Source organism: Lissotriton helveticus, chromosome 6 (genome assembly GCF_964261635.1).
Source record: "Lissotriton helveticus chromosome 6, aLisHel1.1, whole genome shotgun sequence".
Lineage (NCBI taxonomy): Eukaryota > Metazoa > Chordata > Amphibia > Caudata > Salamandridae > Lissotriton > Lissotriton helveticus.
Window position 1 is genome coordinate 2093288759 of NC_136067.1, and position 24080 is coordinate 2093312838.

Here is a 24080-nt window from a genome sequence, read left to right on the forward strand (position 1 = left end):
GGATAATTATATGGGAGAAGAAGAAATAGTTTTAGCAGAAGATACTGAAACGTCAAGTGGACAAATTAAAAAAGTGGATATGTTAAGATGTGAAGAAATCTATGAACATTACAGTGTGCATCCACTTCATTCAAAAGAAGTGATGGGGAACACTATTGATTTGTTCCAAATAAAAAAAGCAAAAGGAACTCCCATGAGTGTATGGGAAGAGAGCTTGGAAGCTCGTTGTTTTCCACAGTTGTTCCCAACTGGAAAAGGAGGACGATATTATGAACGTCCTGTGCAGATTCCTGCATCTGAATATCGGACAACAAGATTATATGCAGAAGATCCAAGATTTCGACAATGTATCCCTTATATATTTCATCTTCTGTTTGAAAGTGACTTGTTTGGACTTTCATATGCAGTCAACCATATTCTAAAAACTGGAATACATCTACAAAATGTATCTGCAAAAGATTTTATGGATAAAGTGCACCAGAGAGATGATCATCTAGAATCTCAGCTCATTAATTTGATGGCATGTCAGAGTGGCACTAAGGAATATTGGTACCGTCATAATGGAGAACTGAAATGTATGCTACGAAACATAGGAACATGGTTCCTTACCATAAGCTGTGCTGAGTACGCTTGGGATGATTTACTAGAATTTCTTCGAGAGGCAAATACTAATATAAAAAATATTGAATACAAGACACCTGGAGAATTGTGCTCTTTCGATCCTGTTAATGTTTGCAGGTATTTCAATCATAGATTTGAGGCAATGATGTCTTTTATCTGCAATAAAAAAATCCTCCTCTTGGAGAAGTTGTGGATTTCTTTCGGAGAAAGGAGTATCAAGCAAGAGGTGCCCCTCATATACATATGCTGTTATGGATTAAGGACGCTCCCAAATTTGGAACAGAAGCAGATTATATTGTTTTGAGTTTTATCGAACAATGTGCAACATGTGCTGTACCGAAAAGCACAGAAGAAAACCACTTAAGAGCATAAGTGTTACGATTCCAAAGCCACCAATGTGGAAAATACTGTCGACGAAAGTACAAATGTAAGGAGAAGTTCTCCACCAAATGTCATTTTGGATTTCCATATCCTGTAATATCCAAAGGAAGAGTGAACAGTTTTATGTCATCTTTGCGACATACTATCACAAGAAAGTCTCCAAAAAATACCTACAACTTAAGAAGAAATGAAGAGTCAAAGTACATAAATGACTACAACCCAGTTATTTTGTCTATGTGGAATGCTAACATGGATATTCAGTATGTTGCGGACAATTCCTTTGCTGTTGCACGATATGTAACATCCTATATTACAAAATTAGAAAAGACAGAATTGAAAGAAATGTGGGAAGAGATTTCTCACGAGAAGACTCTAAGTAAGAAATGATACAGTTTCAGTTTGAAGATGTTATCCCATCGAGAAATAGGAACATATGAATGCTCAGATCGGTTATCATCTGCAAGTCTATACTCCTAATCTAAAAGAATCCTTTATGTGTGTCTAGGTCTTGCAGCAGTGCAAAATCGGGTACTGAAATCTGTACAAGAAATTGAATATTTAGCAGAAAAAGATCCAGAAAGTACAGATATTTTGAAAATGAATATGTTGGATACATATTACCCAAACAGAAGTCATCATCTTGAGAACATGTGTCTCTATGAAGTGCTGCAAAATTACCCTTTTAAACGGAATACTACAGAGAACATCAATGATGGAAAACATGGAGTCATTGGTTCCAAAGGATGTTTGGTGAAACAAACGAAAGGAAATTTGATTAATCACAGGAAGCTGAGTTGTGACACTGGTGATAAAGAACAAGTTACTTACCTTCGGTAACGCTATTTCTGGTAGATACAATATCTGCCTGTGGATTCCTCACCTTGTGAATATCCCCTTGCGTCAGCAACATTCGGAAATTCTTTCGTAGCCTCGCGCCGACGTGGACTCGGACGTCATAGAGACACGACATCGCTCGCGACTCCGCTGACGTCACCGACGCCTACAATAGGCCCACGCCGGCGTGATGACATCAGTTCCGCCCTTTTTTCCGTGCCATCGAGGCACACGGACGGACCAATGACAATAGATATATACAAAGTATACACAGTACACAATAGTCAAGGCAAAACACACAGTGTAAAGCAAGTGCAGGAAAGCAATTGAAACATTTCCCTGACAACAAAATATATATACAATACAGTAACTCTGGTATAGAAGAGTGGACAACGGGGAGGCGGGTGGGTCAGTGAGGAATCCACAGGCAGATATTGTATCTACCAGAAAAAGCGTTACCGAAGGTAAGTAACTTGTTCTTCTGATAGATACATCTGCCGTGTGGATTCCTCACCTTGTGAATAGAGTCCCACAGCAGTCCCCACTCCCGGAGGAGGGCGTGCACTCTTCTAAACCAGGAAATCCTGAAGGACAGAGCGTGCAAAGTGACCGTCCCTCCTCACTTCGGAATCCAAGCAGTAATGCTTCGCGAAAGTGTGGAGGGAAGACCAAGTTGCCGCTCTACAAATATCCTCAACAGGTACACCTCTAGCCAATGCTGAGGTCGAAGACTTAGCCCTTGTAGAATGAGCCCTTATACCCTCTGGTGGTTCCTTACCGGCCAAAGAGTAGCAGATCTTTATGCAGAGAACGATCCATCTTGACAGGGTTCTTTTATGGACCGCCCTACCTTTCTTGCAGACAGCAAACCCAACGAAGAGCTGGTCTTCCAAACGAAAATCCTTGGATCTGTCCAAGTAAAAGGACACCGCCCTCTTAGGGTCCAGACGGTGCAGTCTCTCTTCCTCCTTAGAAGGGTGAGGGGGAGGATAAAGAGAAGGTAGGGTAATGGACTGTCCTAAATGGAAGGGAGTTACCACCTTAGGCAGAAAAGCAGCCCTGGTCCTGAGAACCATTCGATCAGCATGAATGGTCAAGAAAGGGGGCTTGAAACTAAGAGCCTGAAGCTCACTTACCCTCCTTGCCGAGGTAATTGCAACGAGGAAAACTGTTTTAAGGGTAAGAAGCCTCATGGGACATTTGTGGAGAGGCTCAAAAGGAGCACCCATCAAAAAAGTCAATACAAGATTTAAGTCCCACTGAGGCACAATAAAAGGAGAAGGAGGGAACTTAATTGTGAGGCCCTTCAAAAATCTTAAAACCACAGGAGATTTAAAAAGAGAAGGCTGATCAGGCAAGCAGAGAAATGCCGACTACGCTGATAGGTAACCCTTCACTGTGGCAACCGCAAGTCCCTGTTGCGCCAGAGAAAGGGCAAACTGGAGAACGTCACACAAATGGGCTCTCAAAGGGTCAATAGACTTTACCCCACACCACGAGACACATTTCGACCATCTATAAGAATAGACAGACTTAGTGGAGTCACGCCTGGCTGACAAGATGACATCCACAACATCAGGTGAGAGGGAAAAGGAAATCAGGTTGCCCCGTTCAATCTCCAGGCATGAAGGTGCAATGTCTGGAGGTGGGGGTGTAGAACCTGCCCCTCCATCTGAGAGAGGAGGTCTGCCCTGAGAGGGAGACGGAGCGGCCGGCGAGAGGAGAGGTGGAGAAGATCTGTGTACCACACCCTTCTTGGCCAATCCGGGGCGACCAATATGACTTGGGCCCGGTCTTGGCGAATCTTCCTCAGAACCTGAGGAATCAAGGGTATGGGAGGAAACGCGTATAGGAGTTGATTTCCCCAACTCAACTGAAACGCGTCCCCAAAGCTCCTTGCATCGGAAACTGGAGACTGCAGAATGACAGGCAGCGAGCATTCTCGCGAGTGGCGAACAGGTCCACCCGAGGAGTTCCCCACATCTGAAAGATGTCGTGAACCACCTCCGGGTGAAGCCTCCACTCGTGATCGGCAGAGAACTGCCGACTGAGACTGTCTGCACGAACGTTCAGAACTCCGGCCAGATGATTTGCCATCAGTCAAATCTGATGGTCCCGAACCCAGGACCAGAGACGCAGAGCCTCTCTGCAGAGACACTGCGACCCCACTCCTCGCTGTTTGTTGATGTACCACATCGCGGTCGTGTTGTCCGTCAGGACTTGCACCGACTGACCGCGAAGGGAAGGGAGGAAGGCCTTGAGCGCTAAACGAATCACCCGCAATTCTAGAAGGTTGATGTGAAGCAACCTTTCCTCTGGAGACCAAAGGCCCTTGACCTCCAGATCCCCCAGATGAGCACCCCTACCCGAGAGTGGATGCATTCGTTATCACCGTGGCCACCGATGGAGGCAGCTGAAAAGGCTTTCCTTGAGACAGGTTGCCTTCCACGCCCCACCAAGACAGATCCGCCGCAGCTTCTCTGGAGATCCTCACAGACTCCCTGAGATCTCCGTTGTGCTGATACCACTGCCTGCGGAGGCACCACTGGAGCGCCCTCATGTGCCAGCGTGCATGGTTGACCAACAGAATGCAAGAAGCCATCAGACCGAGCAGGCGAAGGACCTTCAGGACTGGAACAACAGCTCCATTGTAAAATAAAGGAATCATTTCCTGTATGTCGCGAATCCTTTGAGGGGGAGGGAATGCACGACATACAGTTGTGTCCAGTACAGCACATATGAACAGGTTGCTCTGGGAGGGCACCAGGTGAAATTTGGGTACATTTATCGAAAAACCCAACCTGTACAACAACTGGGTTGTCTCCTGCAGATGATGAAGCACACTCTCTGACGACTCCGCTTTGATCAGCCAGTCATCCAGATACGGGAATACAGGAATCCCTGATCTTCTGAGATGTGCCGCCACCACTGCCATCACCTTGGTGAAGACTCGAGGCGCAGTAGTAAGTCCAAACGGAAGGACCGCAAACTGATAGTGCTGCGATCCCACCGTAAAACGGAGATACTTCTTGTGCGACTTCAGGATTGGGATATGAAAATACGCATCCTGCAAGTCGAGCGACACCATCCAGTCTTCTTCCAGCAGAGCCTGAAGAACCTGAGCAAGGGTGAGCATCTTGAATTTCTCCTGCTTCAGATAAAAATTCAAGATCCTGAGATCCAGGATTGGACGAAGTCTGCCATCCTTCTTGGGAATCAGGAAATACCGGGAGTAGCATCCCTGACCCCTTTCCCGCTCTGGGACCACCTCTATCGCACCTTTTCTCAATAGAGTTTGGACTTCCTCCTGAAGGAGTAACAGATGTTACTCTGAGCAATACCCCTGGCAAGGAGGGTAATTGGGAGGGAATTCCCGAAAAGGAAGGGCATACACATTTTCTACGAGATTGAGAACCCAAAGATCTGATGTAACCGATTCCCAATCCCGTAGAAAGTGGGTATGCCGACCCCCCACTGGGCCTACATGATCCTGAATGGCGGATCTAGGGCTGCTTTTCTGTGGCTGGGGGGTTGGAGGAGGAGGCTTGACGCCCTCGAGGACGTGCTCTCTGCTTTCCCCTGTATGACCTATACAAGGTATTCTGCTGCTGCTGCTGTTGTTGCTGCTGCTGACCTTGTCTATATGAGCGAAAGGAAGGGCGTCCAAACCCTCTAAATCTCCTGGTCGTAGAACCTCTGACCTGAAGGCCAAGAGATCTAGCAGTTGCCCTGCTATCCTTGAATCTCTCCAAGGCCGTGTCTGCTTTCCTTCCAAAGAGCCCCTCACCATCGAAAGGCAAATCCAATAAAGCAGACTTCACATCAGCTGAAAAATCAGACGACTTCAACCAGGCTGAACGCCTTGTGGCAACCGCTGTGCCCATGATCCTTGCCACGGAATCCGTAGTATCGAGCCCGCTTTGGATGACTTGACGGGCTGCCGCTTGAGAGTCAGACAAGGCTTCCTCGAAGTCTTTTCTGTTATCCTCAGGAACCTTAGGGATTAATGAACGCATAGAGTCCATAAGAGCATGAATATATCTACCCATAAGGCAAGTGGCATTAGACGACTTCAATGCCATACTAGCCGAAGAAAAAGTCTTTTTTGCAATTTGATCCTGTTTCTTGGCCTCTTTGTCGCCAGGCACCTGCAGAAAAGCACCAACTGACTTTTTAGAACATGCGGCCTGAATCACCAAACTCTCAGGAGAAGGGTGAGAAGACAAGAAAGCAGGATCCTCAGGAGCCACTCTATACCTCCTAGCCACACTTTTCGAAACTGCAGGAGCAGAAAAAGGTTTCTTCCATACCTCCATAATGGGATCCTTTACAGCATCATTAAATGGTAGTAAAGGTTCTACTGCTGAGTTTGGAGAATGAAGGACCTCAGTCAGTAAATTTGACTTAAATTCGACAGTAGGCAAAGTCAAACCACAAAGTCCTGCTGCCTTCTTCATGACAACATGATATGGTTGAACATCCCTGGAGGGTGCATCAGGTCCTGAAGGTAAAGCCCATTCTGGGGAAAATTCGAGACCACTTGCCTCTGCCAGGTCATCAAAACAACTCCCATCCAGCTCACCTTCCTCCACTTCAGAAGAAGACTCATTAATTCTCTGTTCATCAAGCAGACGTTGAGCCTCTCTTCGAGACCTCATTTTAACTTGAAGTGCAGCTGAATCCAATGCCGAATCCGACGGCGCCGGAGCCGACTTCGGAATCGAATCCGAGGGCTTGGAAGGTCGTTCCATAGACTTGCTAGGAGCCGGTGACGTCGGAGCCGGAGTCGTCGACTTCGGCCGGGTCGGCGTCGATACCGGCGTCGACCTCGGTGGAGCTTGGTACTGCCACAGCGGAGTCGGGGCTGGCATATACGGCATGAAAGGTGCCGGAGCATATGAGTGAGGAACACCCAAATTAAAGGCCATAGGACCCATGGGACCCGAAGGTGCACCAGAGGGGTACCATGATCTTGAGAAAACACCATACATTGCGTTTAAAAACGCAGATGGGTCCTGACCTGGAGTCGGGAATGGTGGAAGCTCAGGTTGACCTCGACGCAGGTTTGAATCTGTTTCCACAACAGTATTCGAAGTCTCCTCCTCAACAGGAACTCCATCCGCGTCATCCAGAGCCGGAGATGGAGCCGGGGTCGGATCCGGAACCGGAATCGGAGAATGGACCATTGACTCCGAAGGCGAAGCCTCACCTTCTTGATCCGACACTTGCGGAGGAATCACTTTCGACTTCATCCTCTTGGGAGATTTCGATCTTGAACCAGATTTATCACCTGAATGATGACGGGATTCATGCCTCCTTTTCTTATGTTTCTTACGAGAACCGGAAGCGTGATCAGACGAAGACTTCGAGGCCGACGCCTCTCGAGATCTCGACCTGGATCTCGACTTCGATCTCTTCGAGTGTTTTGACGATCTTCTAACTTTACTCGCCTTTAGCTTAGCCACAAGAAGTTTTGATTCTCTTTCTCGAAGAGCCTTCGGATTCATCTTCTGACATGATGAACACCCATCAACGTCGTGATCCGAACTCAAACACCATATGCAGTCTTGGTGAGGGTCCGTAACGGACATCATCTTCCCACATTCTCTACAAGGTTTAAACCCTGTTTTCTTTGTCGACATGACAACCGAGCAAAAAGGTCAGAGAATGGAGAATCCAGGAAATAAAGTATCAAAGATACTAGAAGCTACAGAGTATCCCAAAACCGTTAGCGTCGACGACGCGGAAAAAAGGGAACTGATGTCATCACGCCGGCGTGGGCCTATTGTAGGCGTCGGTGACGTCAGCGGAGTCGCGAGCGATGTCGTGTCTCTATGACGTCCGAGTCCACATCGGCGCGAGGCTACGAAAGAATTTCCGAATGTTGCTGACGCAAGGGGATATTCAGAAGGTGAGGAATCCACACGGCAGATGTATCTATCAGAAAGCAAATTTTACTATTTAGCCCTTTTACAACTATTCAAACCATGGCGTTCAGAACTGGAATTACTTGGAGATTTCCAGAGCTATGAAGATTCCTTTAATGCTTGTAAAGATAACATACAATGCAGTGCTTTTGCAAATTATTTGAAAATGTTGCACGATGAAATTGATCAAGAAATTACAATTGCAGCTGTTATTGCTAGAGACAGTTCTCAAGACAGTCAAAGTTCCTCTGCGCTGAGTCAAGATGCACTACGACAACCAATTGTTGAAAATGAAGCAGCAATCGCCATGAATGAAGTGGAAACAGCAATGCATCAAGCTCAAGAAGATGTAACAAACTTATTAAAGTTGGAAAAATAACTAAATCTTGAGCAAAAAGAAATATATGAGCAAGTGAGACAACAGATTGACCATGGATTACTTCATGAAAAGAAAGAGTCCTCATGCACATCATTTCAACCTATCCGAATGTACGTAATTGGACAAGCTGGAACAGGAAATAGTTTTTTAACTAAAGTAATTATCTACAGAAAACAACTGAGTCGCATTTGTCTTGTGTTGTCACTGCTCCAACCTGGTTGGCAGCACACAACATTAAAGGAATTATATTACATCGTTTACTAATGCTACCAGTAGAGCATGAAAACAAATTGGAATACCACAAGCTATCTGGAGAAGCTTGTTGTGAAGTTTCAAGAGTCTTGAAAAAAATTTAAATTGTCATTATTGATGAGGTAAGCATGGTATCAAACGTAATGCTTGCCTTTGTGCATTTAAGAATGCAGCAAATTCTTAAAACAGAGTATGACGTGTTATTTGGAGGAAAACAAGTCATAGTTTTTGGAGATCTACTGCAACTGACTCCTTTAAAAGGACAACCAGTATTTAAAACACTTGGGCATGAAGACACCAGAAAGTCTCTGGCTAGTGTTGGAAACGTGAATATTTGGTCATATTTTGAATACAAAGAACTCATTACAAATATGCGACAGGTAAATGATGTTGATTATGGAACTATTCTCTAAGATATAAGAATTGGAGTACTGACTGAACATGGCAAAGAAGCTCTGCAAAATCGATTACTTTCCAATTTGTTTCCAAATATAGATATAGTTCTTGAGAAAATATACATGGAAATTGCAGAAAACAAATCTGTAATCTGCTTAATGCCAACACTGCGTGAGTGCTCTATATTCAATAAACAACTTTTGAAAATGAAGAAATAAGAAAAATGGAAGCCATTGATAAAATAGAGCATGAAGGAATCAGTATTATTTTGACCGTAAAATTGAAGACAAAATTGGATTCTTTAGAAAAGTCAATATCTAAAGAGAAACTGTCGGATAAATTTAAGGCGTAATTTGGATGTAGAAAAAGGTTTAGTTAATGGAGCAATGGGCAAAGTTGTGGATTTTGTTAATTATCAAAATTAAGATGTATTGAATTCTTAAAAATACAATTTGATCAGATTGAAGAAGTTAAACAAATTGGTTGTTGTTCAGTTTGTTTTTTGCTTGTTAAAGATGTATATGTCTGTAGAAAACAGTTTCCAGTTTCTCTGGCATATGCAGTTACTATTCATAAATCTCAACGTTTAAGTGTTGACAGTGCTTTGGCGAACATTGGAAATACTGTGTTTAAAGAGGGTATGGCATATGTTGCTTTGTTGCGAGTCCGAACATTATCTGGTTTGTTTTTGATTGATTTTGATAATACAAAGGTTACTGCAGATGCCAACTGTGTCAAAGAGTATAATAGGTTAAGAAGAACATATGCTCCTAATTTAGATCAATATCCTGTATTTGAAAAGCTTGTAGTTGGTCGAAAAATAAGGTATGAGAATATCTGTACTGAAGGTGTAAAGAAGGGAAAAAAAAGATAATGTTGTAATTGCAAGCAAAAAGAAAAAAGGACACTCTTGAAGAGTATGTTGGTTATCAGTTTGAAATTAGTTCTGGTGTCAACGGCTATGCTTATGTAGTGGTCAATGTTGTTTTTTTTCTTAAAGGTTTGCAACTCCAAATTATGGAGAATCAGGAAAAAAGATGTTGTTCCTTGTTGCATTCTATTCATGAAAAATTGAGAACAGATAAAAGTAAAATACAAAGCGTTTCTGATGTTCGTAATCTTTTGAATGTTTGTTCTGGTTCTACACAATTTACACAAAATATCCAACAAGATGCTGAGCAATTTTTAATGTATATGCTTACTGTTTTGGAAAAAGAGGGGGGAGACATAAAGAGTGTTGTAAATGGGATCATTATTGTGAGAATTGTATGTATACATGTCGCACTAATGTAGACACTGAAAGACCTTTATTTTTGACATTACCTGACTGTAAATCAGTGTCTTTCAGTAAATTAGTTAAAGCTGCAAATCAAAACATGGAGTGTAGTCAATGCAAATCAGAAATGTTATCAACATTATTTATACAAAGATATGGACAATATATCATTTTAATGATGCAACGTACAGCTGACGGAAGAAAACTATCAATATCAGGAAGAACTTTTGTAGCAGTAGCAATTATTTTCCATTATGGTCCTTCAACAACATCTGGACATTACACTGCCTATTTAAAAAGTGAGAAAGGCTGGAGCCTTTGTAATGATGCTGAGTTGGTTTTGCCTTCTGAATTACCAAATTCCTACCTATGATTTTTAAAGCCAAAGTTTTAGGAAGATAATTCAGCCTCTGAGGAATTTATTATTATGATTTAATAGGATTACCATTGGACAATTTACATAAAAATTTCTGCAAAAATATAATTTGGCCTCAAGGAAAGGTATGTCTTTGAATTATGGACTTTTTGTTGCACATTGTCTCAGTGTATAATTTTAACTGACATCATTTATAGTGTTTATAAATTTTACTTATAACATTTTCTTAGCAGTAATCATTTTATATATGTGTGATTTGTATTATCCTGCATTTTACTATAGATGTATTATTATTATTTTTTTTTTTAAACAATCTAATTGATTGGAGTTTTTTTGCCCGCTGTTATGTGATGAGTATGATTGAAATCACGATTTTTTTTGTGAAATTCAATATATTCTGAGAACAGCAAAAAACGCAAAGAACTTACTTTGTAAAATTTTAAAATTCTGATGTGCTATTAAAAATGTATTATTACATGTTATAACTATTTTTTCTTTTCTTTAACAGATCATAATTTCAAGATATCAACCTTACCACCATTTCAATTATAAGAAACAAGTGAATAAAATGTGTACCATTTTTTACGTGTATTACTGTTGAGGTAAGTTTTAGTAAGTCTTAAAATGCACAATGGAATGTGTTTCCAAACAGTTGAAGAAAAGGAAGATGGGTGAACTAGATTTGTGCCACAAAATTCCAATGCAGACAAGTTTGAAATAGGGGACAGCTTAAGAACACCTGTCTGCAAGATACATGGTACAGTACAGAATAGACTGATATGGTTGGTTTGCAGGTGTTGGTAATTTCAGAATTAAAAGAAATGAAACTCTTTAACTTAAACCACATCACTGAGTGTTTTTTCACGTCATATTAGGCCGCATCCCTTCCCTTCAGTAATATATAAATATGTACTATCAGTTCCCTAAAACGTAAGTAGTTGTAAATGTATCTTGTTCTCTGTTATCAGTACAGAAATTTACCCCTATAATAACAATTGGCCTAGCCATTAACTCTCATTCTTATTTACAAGGTGAGGAAAGGCATTCTGTATACCTTGGACGGCGAAGGTGGGCGGTGGCAGTGTCCCCCCGAGCTGTTTGTGGCGAGGCAGTGAATCCCTGCAAGTATCTCGGCCAGAATTTTTAATAGTCTTAAAATACTGTTGCTACAAATCCTAGCGGATATTTTAAATACAAAACAAAGGTAGGGCTAAGAGGGACTGTGGGGCAGACAGCACTCACCCGGTTACCTGAGCTCGGCGTACCTTCCTCCCCGCCCTGGTCCGACGCGGTAACCAGTACCGTTGCGCGGAGGGCGGGGCAGGTAGAGCCAGCACTTCCGGGGATGAAGGGTAGCGCTCTAGTTGTTGGGAGCGATTAACAATAAAGGAGCCATGCCTCAGCGACCGCGCAGCGGACGCGCCGTAGGCGTGCCGAAGACGCGCCAAAGACAAGCCCGTCTGCGTCTGTATGTGGCCGTACGGGGCTAGGGGCAAGACCCCTGCCGGTTTTCCAACCATAAGGGAATATAGCGCTAAACAACTGTTGGATCTAAGAGAGGGGGTTGGAGATAAGTGCTGTCACAGTATAACGCTTTCCTCCGATCAAAAAAGATGTAATCATTGTTCATTTACTTTTACTTTGGCTCAGCAGCTAAGTTCAAGGAAGGTTGCACAGAAAGTGAAGACTGTCCCTCATTAACTGTAGGTCCTTAGGGAAGCACAAAATGGAGGTTCATGATTTATTGATAGATGGAAAGTTGGATGCCCTGTTCTTAATGGAAACATGGTTGAATAATGACTCTGCACCTGATATAATAGATGCACTGCCACCAGGCTATGACATCAACAGGATAGACAGGCCCACGGGGAGGGGAGGTAGATTAGCCATAATTTTTAAATCAGAAATAGGCTGCACCTTGGAGTCGGCTGACATCAAGGAGAGCAAAGCGGGCTTTTTCACCATTATAGGCCTGGATAGTCAGGTCCTGAAAGGGTTCCTAGTCTATAGGCCTCCGGGCCCAGGGACCAGATTTACAGAAAGCCTGATAGACTACTTGATACAGCCAGCCCTAAAATACGAGAGGCTGCTACTCGTGGGGGATTTAAATTTTCACTTTGATGACCCTACCAATACAGAAGATCTGGAGATCCGTAATGAGTTAGCAACGAAGCAAATGACTCTCAAATCAGAACTCCCCACCCATGGTCACGGCCACTTATTGGACCCTATCTTCTCCAATTGGGAGTCGCAAGCCGTCGATCCCCCAGTGCCGGTAATATGGTCGGATCACCACCTGATTTCTTTCCAGATAGAGGCAGAGATGGGGAGAGTACATAAGACAGATGATATAACTAGATGCAGGAGATGGGTAGGCTTCTCCAGAGTTAAATTCGATAATATTCTGGAACAGGGGGGTCCCCCAGTGGGTTTAGAGATTGAGGCAGCATGCGAAGCGCTTGATAGTCGCATCTTACAAGCGCTGGACCACACAGCCCCCGGGACCAAAAAAAAGACCCTGGAGGCAATCTAAATCTGCACCATGGTTTGGGCCCGGGCTTGTCAAGGAAAAGGTGGCATGTAAACGCCTCGAGAGACGCTGGAGGAAAGGCTTCTCTGTGGCGGATAGGGTGGCTTATAAAGTCAAGCTCAAGAGCTATCATGCTCTGATCAGGAAATATCGGACCTCCTATTATAAAGATAGAATAGAGGGAGCGGATAATTCAGCCAAAGAATTGTTTGCTGTGTTTAAGGAAGTTACCTCTCTGTCCAGCTCCACCGCACCTCAGAAAGGCTTGGATGAATTTTGTGATCTGGTGGCACAATTCTTCGCGGACAAAGTTGACAAAATGTATTCCTCTTTTCCGGTGGAGGCCAGAATGGATGGCATGACAGAAGAGGCCAGTATAAAATATGATGGAACTGAGTTACTAGTATCCTTCAGTAATCCCCAGCAGGATATCCTTATTGACATAGCGTCTAAAATTAAATCAGGCTCCTTAATGACCCGGCGCACGGGAAAATACTTAGGGAAAGTATTAAGACAATGGAACCCCACAAACGCCATCTGCTGAATTTTTCATTTGGATCAGGAAGTGTCCCATCAGCGTGGAAAGAGGCAGTGGTAATCCCGCTCCAGAAAAAACCTAACATTAGTGTGGAGCAGTTAGATAATTTGCGCCCAATCTATCTTCTCCCCTATTTCTCGAAAATTGCGGAGAAAGTTGTTAATAAGCAACTGACGGAACATATCGAAACATGCAAACTTCTACACCCTACCCAATCAGGCTTCAGGGCGTCCTACTCGACTGAGTCTGCCTTACTCCTGTCAACAGAGAACATACGCAGGCTGGTGGATTAAGGCCACACCACAGGGCTGATCCTTCTGGACTTAAGCGCTGCTTTCGACACTGTAGCACATCACATCTTGCTGCAGTGTCTGAAAAAAGGGGGTGTGAGAGGCAGAGCTCTGGAGTGGCTGGAATCGTTCCTCCAGAACCGTAGCTTTCAAGTAGCTCAGGGATCCCACCGGTCAAAGAGTATTAGGCTGAATCAGGGAGTGCCCCAAGGGTCTAGCTTGAGCCCCACCCTCTTTATTCTCTATGTAACACCAATAGCAGAGATCACTGAAAGATTTGGGGTTCAAGTTTTAACCTATGCCGATGACACCCAACTTGTGGTGTCTCTTACTCTACGTGACGGGGCAGCAGCCAATAACTTCTCACTGTGCTTACAAGCTATAGCGGCCTGGATGGCCAACAATTTCTTGAAACTAAACGGAAGCAAGACGGAGGTGCTGGTGGTGGGGAATGCACCATCTGTATGGACATCGGCATGGTGGCCGCAGGTATTGGGTCCTCTACCCTCTCCCAGCGATCAAGTCAGGAATCTGGGTATCTGGTTAGACAGCAAAATCCCCTTTGAGTACCACACCAGACGTGTGGCAGGACAATGCTTCAGTATCCTGAGAAATATGCGGAAAACACTTGACCTACTCCCGACTTCGGCCAGGAAAACCCTGGTTCATGCTCTCATTACCTCCAGGTTGGATTATGGGAACGTCCTGTACCTGGGAGATAATGTTAGATGTATCGCCAGGCTACAGAGCATACAGAATGCGGCTGCCGTTATGATCTTGATGCTGCCCAAAAGAGCGTCAGCAAAGGAAGCCCTTTAATCTCTTCATTGGTTGCCGATTAAAGAACGGGTGCTCTTTAAAACCTTGCTGATTAGCCATCGTATCATGCAGGGGAAGGGGCCATCTTATCTTTTGGAACTGCTGAGCCCGTACATCCCTAGGCGTGAGTTGAGATCTTCCGGGAAAGGGCTGACAAATGTTCCTAGGTTCAGAAGAACTCGGATGGGAGGGCGGTCCTTTCGAGTCCAAGCGGCTCAGCATTGGAACAGACTTCCACCCGCAATGCGAGCAGAGACTTCGGAACGTATTTTCCGAAAACAACTGAAACCCCACCTCTTCCCTCGGGCGGGAGAGTGAGGAGGTCCGCATCTGAGGAACTGGAAGGGAGGTATGCATAACTAACTGTAGCTAGCCACATTACAGCACAGGGACACACTGTTCTCAGTGTAACCAGGCGCTTTATAAAATGTATTATTATTATTATTATTATTTTTTCTTTTCCATGTAAATATAATCTCAATATACACAGCACTTTGCGTTGAAAAGGTGTTCTATAGGTTTTGCTGTGTGTGTTTGCACAGAAGACTCATAGAACTAGACACATCTCCAGATTTATCAGAAATCATAAATCTGGACATGTTTGTGAATGCTACACCATCCTTGTATTGGTGTAGCAAAGCACAGTGAGGAAAATTGTTTTAACTTTACCTCATTTTTTCTCTTTCAATATGTGCTACAATGCACAGCATATATTGAAGGAGAAAAATGTGTTTACTAATTGTTTTTGTGCAGTAAGGTGTCCCTTCCTGCACAAAAACAATCTCCGCATGACACGGACAGCTTTGCACCCTGGTGCAAGGGTGCCTGTGTCACCACATTGCTGCAGTTTAAGCAGCTGTGCAAAGTGAAGCACAGACCTGCAACATATTTACATACATATGTTGCATCCCTGTGCTTCAGAAGTACCACAGCATACTGTAGTTGAACAGTTTACAGTGTCATGCTGCAGCACTTCCTTATAATTTTGCACTTATGCATTCACCACACATCACAAATGTATTTTTACAGTCAATTATGTACTACACATACATGCATCTAAACGTTCACACACTGGCAACTAGTTTAGCTCTTTCTTTAACCAGAGTAGTTAGTTCTGAAAATAACTTTTTTTCTTTTTGTTGTTTTGTTTTTTTTTTTTTGTTTTTTTTTAACAATTTTGTATTTTTTTTTAAACAGGGGAAAATATGAGAACTGGGAAAAGAGAATTAAAAACTGGGAGGAGAGGAGAAGAGAAAACTAACACTGGTGGTGGTCAACAGCTCGACACACCAGATCCACTGACTGCTCCCCATACGCAATCAGCCATCCGCAGTTTATGCATGACATTCCTAGTTTCCCAAATTGGGGACGGATGTCAGACTGTGATGCTCTGACGAATGTTCTGAATCAGAGGATGCTGGATGATGGGCAGCTATAGTTGAATTAAGTGTATATCTTCTTCAACAAGAAAGAAACAGAAGATCTTCTTAGGAGCTCTTTCCCTAGGAAAAGTTCTGAGAAGAGTGATTGAAATGGGTGGAGTCCTTCAATAGTTTCAATAGGAAGTGTAATGAACTAATCAAATCTCTTTCTTTGAGGTCACATGGGGTGCGCGTAGGATGTGCATAGGATGCGCGCACTCAGCACGCACCCTGCTCGTACCATGCTCGCACCCAGCGCGACTTTGCAAAATTGCATTAAAAAGTGATGCACTTTTTAAGAAAGTTAAACAATATTCAGATAATCTTGTCTTAATATTTATATTAAATATATATAAATACGTTTTTCAACATTAAAAAAAATCGTGGGAGTCGCGCACCCACCGCGTCCGATATGCATATGACGTCACGTGCTACTGCGCATCCGTCGCGTCGCGTAATACGTACATCTCGCGTATGCGCCAGAAGTCGTGCACAAGTCACGTAGCAACCGCGTTGGAAAAGTCGTATCCGTCACACACCCTACGCGGATCCTAGACAGGGACCCTAAAATGGCGGACACGTTTCGGGCAGTAATTGAGCAGGGTGCTCGTAGGGTGAGCAAATCAAAAAAAGGAAAAAAATATTAAAAATAATTTAAGTATATTATAAACGATATAAAATAATGGAAACAAAATATTTTTATGTAAAAAAAATATTAAAACATGTGTAATGTAATTTAAGAAATAACATATCTACAAATAAAAAGATAAAAAAATGTAGTTAGAAAATATAAAAAAACAATAAATATATTTAAAAATTATCATTTAAAAAACCTTTGAAATTCACAAAAAAAACATAGGTTTTGCATATTTTATGGAAAAAACCTTTGAAATTAACTGAAAAAACCATAGGTTTCAGACATGTTATAGTTAGGAATTAGCATTTAAAAAACCTTAGAAATTCACTGAAAAAACCATAGGTTTTAGGGGTGTTATAGTTAGCTAGACATTTCACTTGTATAAAACCATTGAAATTCCCCCGTTATAGTTAGTTGTACTAACTATAACTCGCACGCCCGCAATCCACAGCTGATGATGTCACATATTACATCATTCATGAGATGGTCAGTGACATCACTGATGACATCTCATATGATATCACTGATGACATCATCCACGTGACAATCAGATACACCTCATCATACACTAGTATAACCTCTCATCACTCACTGTAAAAGTACTATATTTGAATCTATTGACACACCAATACAAGTTTCTAAAAACCCACTCAGTGATTCCTAGATCTACATACACATCTAATCACTTACCTATAGATTCAGTCATACATGCTGTCAATGATCAATAGAACACTATCAAATATACTTATACAGCTATATCGACATTATACACCATCACACATCCTTTTCACTTATGCAGTCATCAAGTTCAAGTTCAAAAATTTGTATAGTGCACTACTCACCCAGAGGGTCTCAAGGCGCTTGAGGGATGGGGGGTATTTTACTTATCGAATATCCAAGTTTTTAGTTGCTTTCTGAAGGAGAGGTGGTTCTGTGTAAGGCGGAGGTGGGTGGGGAGAGAATTCCAAGTTTTGGCCGCTAAGAAGGAGAAGGATCTACCTCCCATGGTGGATCTATGGATGCGCGGAATTGCGGCGAGAGCTTGATTGGACGATCGCAGTTGTCGGGTGGGGGTGTTAAAGGACAGGCGCGTGTTGAGGGATTCGGGTCCTAGGTCGTAGAGGGCTGTGTGTGCGTGGGTGAGGAGATGGAACGTTATTCTCTTGTTGACGGGGAGCCAGTGGAGGCCTTTCAGGTGATCGGAGATGTGATCTTGGCGGGGGATATCTAGTATGAGTCTGGCTGAGGCGTTTTGGATGCGTTGGAGTTTTTTCTGTAGTTTAGCTGTGGTTCCGGCGTAAAGGGTGTTTCCGTAATCCAGTCGGCTAGTGACCAGTGCGTGGGTGACCGTTTTTCTTGTTTCGGTGGGGATCCAACTGAAGATTTTTTTGAGCATGCGTAGGATGTTGAAGCATGATGATGAGACGGCGTTGACTTGTCTGGTCATCGAGAGGGAGGAGTCCAGGATGAAGCCCAGGTTACGTGCGTGGTCCGTTGGTATGGGTACGGTTCCCAGGGCCGGTGGCCACCATGAGTCGTCCCAAGCAGAGGGGGATGAGCCTAAGATGAGGACTTCCGTTTTGTCCGAGTTCAGTTTTAAACGGCTGTTCTTCATCCACTCGGCTACATCTTTCATTCCTTCGTGTAAGTTGGTTTTGGCGGTGTTTGGGTCTTTGGTGAGGGAGAGGATCAGCTGGGTGTCGTCGGCATAGGAGATGATGTTGAGGTTGTGTTGGCGCGCGATGGATGCGAGGGGACTCATGTATACGTTGAAGAGGGTGGAACTGAGTGATGATCCCTGTGGTACGCCGCAGATGACTTCGGTGGCCTCTGATCTAAATGGGGGGAGGCGGACTGTCTGGGTTCTTCCGGCGAGGAACAAGATGATCCAGTCCAATGCTTTTCCTTGTATTCCGACGTTGCTGAGGCGTTGTATGAGGGTGCTATGACAGACTTTGTCGAAGGCTGCGGAGAGGTCAAGTAGGATGAGGGCAACTGTTTCTCAGTTGTCCAGTAATGTTCGAATGTCATCTGTTGCTGCGATGAGGGCGGTCTCGGTGCTGTGTTTGGCTCGGAAGCCGGACTGTGAGGGGTCGAGGGATTTGTTGGATTCGAGGAAGGCGGCGAGCTGACTGTTGACGGCTTTCTCAATGACTTTGGCAGGGAATGGGAGGAGCGAGATGGGGCGGTAGTTCTTAAGTTCAGTGGGGTCTGCTGTGGGTATCTTCAGGAGGGCGCTGAGTTCGGCATGTTTCCAGCTTTCTGGGAAGGTGGCGGAGTTGAGGGAGCAGTTGATGACGTCTCGGAGATGGGGTGCGATGATGGAGTCTGCTTTGTTGAAGATGTGGTGGGGACATGGGTCGGTTGGCGATCCTGAGTGGATGGAGTTCATCAGGCGGATGGTGTCTTCAGTGGTGATTGGGTTCCAAGCGCAAAGGTTGTTAGAGGGGGGTTTTGGTTCGGAGGTGGGTGGAGCGGACTGGTCTCCGGGCTGGTTTTCAAAGCTGTTATGTATGTCGGCGATTTTGTTGTGGAAGAATGAGGCTAGGGAGTCGCATAGGTCTTGGGAGAGAGTGATGTCGTTGGTGCCGGCGATGGGTTGGTAAATTATTTGACGATGTTGAATAGTTCCTTGCTGTTGTGGGCGTTGTTGTCAAGTCGATCCTTGAATGCTGATTTCTTGGTGGATCGGAGCAGTTGGTGGTATTTGCGGGTGGCGTTCTTGAAGGTGGTCAGGTTGTCAGTGGTTGGGTTTTTTCTCCAGGCTTTCTCGAGAGTGCAACAGAACTTCTTGGATTTCTTAAGGTCATCGTTGAACCAGGGGGCTTTTTTGCTACCTTGCTTGAATTGATGGTTTTTCAAGGGTGCTAGTTCGTCGGCGCTGAGGGTGATCCATTGTGTGAGGTTGGTGGCAGCTTGGTTTGGGTCCAATGATTTGGCAGGAGGGTTTTGGTGGAGCGATGTGAAGAGCTGGTCGGTGGTAATTTTGTTCCAGTTTCTTCGGGGAACTGGTTGTGGGTGGTTGTGGGTTGTGGACTTTTTGTAGTTGAAGTGAACGCAGCTGTGGTCTGTCCAATGGAGAGCTGTGGTGTGGTTGAAGGAGATGTGCTTGCTGGAGGTGAAGATTGGGTCGAGCGTGTGCCCGGCATAGTGGGTGGGGGTATCAACAAGTTGTTTGAGTCCGAGGTTGGCCAGGTTGTCCAGGAGGGCGGTGGTGTTGCTGTCGTTTTTCTTTTCAAGGTGAAAGTTGAGGTCTCCCAGTAGAATGTAGTCCTTGGAGGGGAGGGCGTGTGGGCTGATGAAGTCAGTGATGTCTTCGCTGAATTGTGTGCAGGGTCCTGGTGGCCTGTAGATGAGGGTGCCTCTGAGTGTGGTCTTGGGGTCGGTGTGGATCTGGAAGTGAAGGTGTTCGGCGGTTTTGAAGTTGTCGTCGGAACTGGTCGTGATGCGGATGGTGTTCTTATGGACGATGGCGATGCCTCCTCCTGTTTGGTTGGTGCGGTCTTTTCGGATGATCTTGTAGCCGTCCGGGATGGCTATGGCGATGTCTGGAGCTGAGGAGGCGTTCATTCAGGTTTCTGTAAGGAATACGACGTCCGGCGATGTAGTGGCGAGTAGGTTCCAAAGGTCAATGGCGTGTCTGTGGACCGAACGGGTGTTGAGTAGGATGCATTTCAGGTGGTTAGTGACTCACTTATGAAAATAGCAGTCATCCTACTCACTTATGCAAACAATGGATCATACTTACATTTACTCACCTACACACGTATACAGACACCACTTTATTTATTCATATAGATAGTAACTCATACTTAGTGTGTTATAAAATCACTATTACAAGTATACAGTTATCCATACAGTCACTCATACAATCACTGTCACATACACTGCCTTTTATATTTCTACTTTGTTGGACATGCATCATTGCGAAATATATTTACTCATCACTACACCCATAAAGACATTCACTCACCCAAACAACTGTTTCCACATGCAGTTTTAACCTCATATATCTAGTAAATCAACTATATACACATATTTGGACAGTCACAGACCTTCCACCCACCCACACACACATTCACTCTCCCATACAAAAACTCTGTTAACTAATTAATAAATAATATAGACTTTCACATATCTAGTAACCAACTTATTCAGCAGTTTACACAACAACTGACAAACTGGTACAGATATTCACACAGTTTAGTCACTATCCAATATATTTAGTGAGACACTATAAATAGTCAGGTAAACAGTCAATCACACTGCTACTATATCCTCCATCCAGATATTTATATATCTACTCATTCTTCAATGCAGATTGCTATATATATAATACATATTTAAATAACAAACCAAACCACATTCGGTGGATGATGTCATCAGTGATGTCATCAGTGATGTCATTTGAGATGTCATCAGTGATGTCACTGACCATGTCATGATTGAGTTAACATGTGATATCATCAGAAGTGGATTGCGGGTGCGTGAGTTATAGTTAGTACAACTAACTATAACAGGGGAATTTCAATGGTTTTATACGATTGAAATGTCTAGCTAACTATAACACCCCTAAAACCTACGTTTTATTCAGTGAATTTCTAAGGTTTTTTAAATGCTAATTCCTAACTATAACATGTTTGAAACCTATTGTTTTTTTCAGTGAATATATATATATGTAGTTTTTATATAATTTTAAAATTATAAAATTGTTAGTTTATTAATATTTTCTCTCGATATTTTTGTACTTACCAGTTTGAGTATAGTGAGTTATTTTTTGCATTCAATAATTTTTGCATCAATATTTTTTGCTTCTATATTTTTAACATCACTATTTTGTCAGTGAACCGTCTACCATGATAACAAGATGGGCCAAATATTATGTATGTGAGCATAGACAATCAAGAAATCAAGAAAGCGTTATCACGTTTGAAGTAGTTAGACAAAAATGTAATGTTGACTTCACAAGTATGTTCCACAAGTACCTGCAGTTGAGAAATTATTTTATTTTTCAGACTGACAGGTTAGTAAGAGAGCAGCAGTCCTTAGGTAGACCTTCCGTAGCCCGCCTGCGTAACTTCAAAACAGATTAACACATTTTCACAGCTCATTTCATCTATCTGCACAAGATGTTTCTATGAGACTAGGAACTGGAAGTATATGATAAGGGACTGTGTTAACATTAAGCCCTTTTGGCAATCGCTGTTTAAATGGCTGCGGGTAAGTGGACAATGTGTTGTAGCCCCGGACCCTGTGTAGCATGTTGGGCATGAAGGGGGAGCCCAGTGTAAGGGTCTAAAATAAACATGATGCTGTATTTCACCTCATTAGTGGCTAGATCTTTCACAGCACAAACATTGAGATCGACAGCTACCCTCACGTTTGAAGTATGGATACAGAAAATGAAGAAGACACTGGAGCTTGAAAGAATTGACCATAAGAGAATAGTTTATGCAAACGATTTGGGAAGTGTTGGTGTTAGCTCAAAGATTGACTCTAACGATGAACTACTGATGAATGTTTGTTGCCTGAACTGTTAATCAACACATTTAATACTATGTGCATTATATAATGAACAAAGTTGTTTTATTCCTGCTCCAATGAAATGCACTGTGCAATCAATTCACTTCGCAATGAAAAAAGATTTACTGCTTCTCCCCATCTATGACTCTGGCCACTATTTGTGGATCTATCCTCTTTCCTGACACCCTCCCTCATCTCCTTCCACTAGGAATGCCTGAGTCCCTTTAACCTGAGGATGCAGCTCCTATGAACCGCAGCCACCAAGGCGACAATGCAAGCATTGAATAAAACACAATCCATACTTAGCCTCCTTCCCACACAGCCAATGCCCTGATCCAAATATGTGCATTAATAAGACTCTGTAATGCTGCAGGCAATGCTGTACTTCTCTATGTGCATCCTCTGTTTGACAAAGTCAGGGAATGTGCCACATCCTTCCATCCCTACTGGCACCAAGCTGGCTATTCCTGAAACAAGAACTTACACAAACCTAAATTCTGGTAGGACAGTCTAAGGCTTAGCTCCTGCACAGCTCACACTGACATTGACTGTAAACTTTTATTGTGAGCCACCTGGGTGAAACACAGTGGGTGATGTGTGAAGCATGCTTCCATCCAGGTGGTCGTGGCTCAGGGTATGAATAAACACAAGCAACGATATATCTACCCAGACCACCATTCACATTATGTTTTTCTGTAAATGTTATACACTACTAAGGAAAAGATGGATCTTGCCTATCTTAAGAGAGTAAGGTTTGAGACAATGCTGCCCTGCTTTTTTTAAACTGCAATTTTTAGGTGATGGAATTTTTATTGATTGTTTAACCAAATACATGAAAGGTGGCTGAAAAACAAAGTAACGCCTCTTTCTTCTTTACCGCGATATGATTATCTTTAGAAACTCTTGTCTTAATAGATGAGTATGAAATGATGCTGCAGCTTTTATCTTGAACGAACGTTATTTTAAATGGCTTGCCATTGCACCTATACAATATGGTGCATATATTTGTAATGTACTGTGCTTTTCTGATTTAACAATTTAAATTGAATAAAGCTTATTTTGATTTGATTTGATTTGAATAAAGAGATTCTATGCTGCTCGGGCCAGTCCCAATAGTATCTCTGTGTTGTGTAGGGTGTATGTTCTCCCATCCAACATCAAAGTAGACCCAGTAGCGGCTGGGAATTAAAAAATATGGCACTTACCTATTTACCTCTGGCTGCCAACTCTTCTTTCTCCTTCCTCCTCTAGGCAGGAAGCACACGGCCTCCCAGAATCCCCTGACCAATCACAATGTTGCCTTAGCAACGTTGTGATTGGTCTGAGCGCATTGGATAAGCGCTCAAACAGGGGCTGGCAGACTGTGCATGTTGTCAACGCAGACTGTAATACAGCCTGCATGGAGAACATGCAGAGTGTGCATGACACTTTGTCTGTCCCAAGATGGCCGGCAAAAGTTACATGGGAACTTTAGGTGCTGCTACAACTGCCACCCGTGATGCTTGGAGCCCAGCCCCGACCACCTGGCTTCAGCTGAAAGCTGAATACAAAAAAGAAAATGATAATAACAAACTTTATTAACAGTTTATTTTTTGTATTCAATTTGCAGTTGAAGCAGTGGGGTGATGCTCCCCTGCCTAGGCCGAAGAGCCGCTTCTGGGTAGACCTCTCTTCATTGGCTCACAACTACTAACTACAAACTGGCGCCTTTAGCCTTCTCATCATTGGACTGAAACCAGAAGCTTTTTAATGTACAAATATTTTAATTTGAGTATATGCATGCATTGTCATACTTTATGTCCCTTTCTCCATCTCCAGTCAGTTATATGTGTTTTGCCAAATTGCCAATGTACCATAATAGTGTTTTTGATGCTGTGTAC

General features: G+C 43.3%; 1 protein-coding gene across 9 annotated transcripts in view; it reads right to left on the bottom strand.

Moving 5' to 3' along the window:
- Positions 1-24080, bottom strand: part of LOC144764028 (uncharacterized) — a 1051947-nt gene that overhangs the window by 399129 nt on the left and 628738 nt on the right. The gene's annotated exons all lie outside the window — the stretch shown is intronic.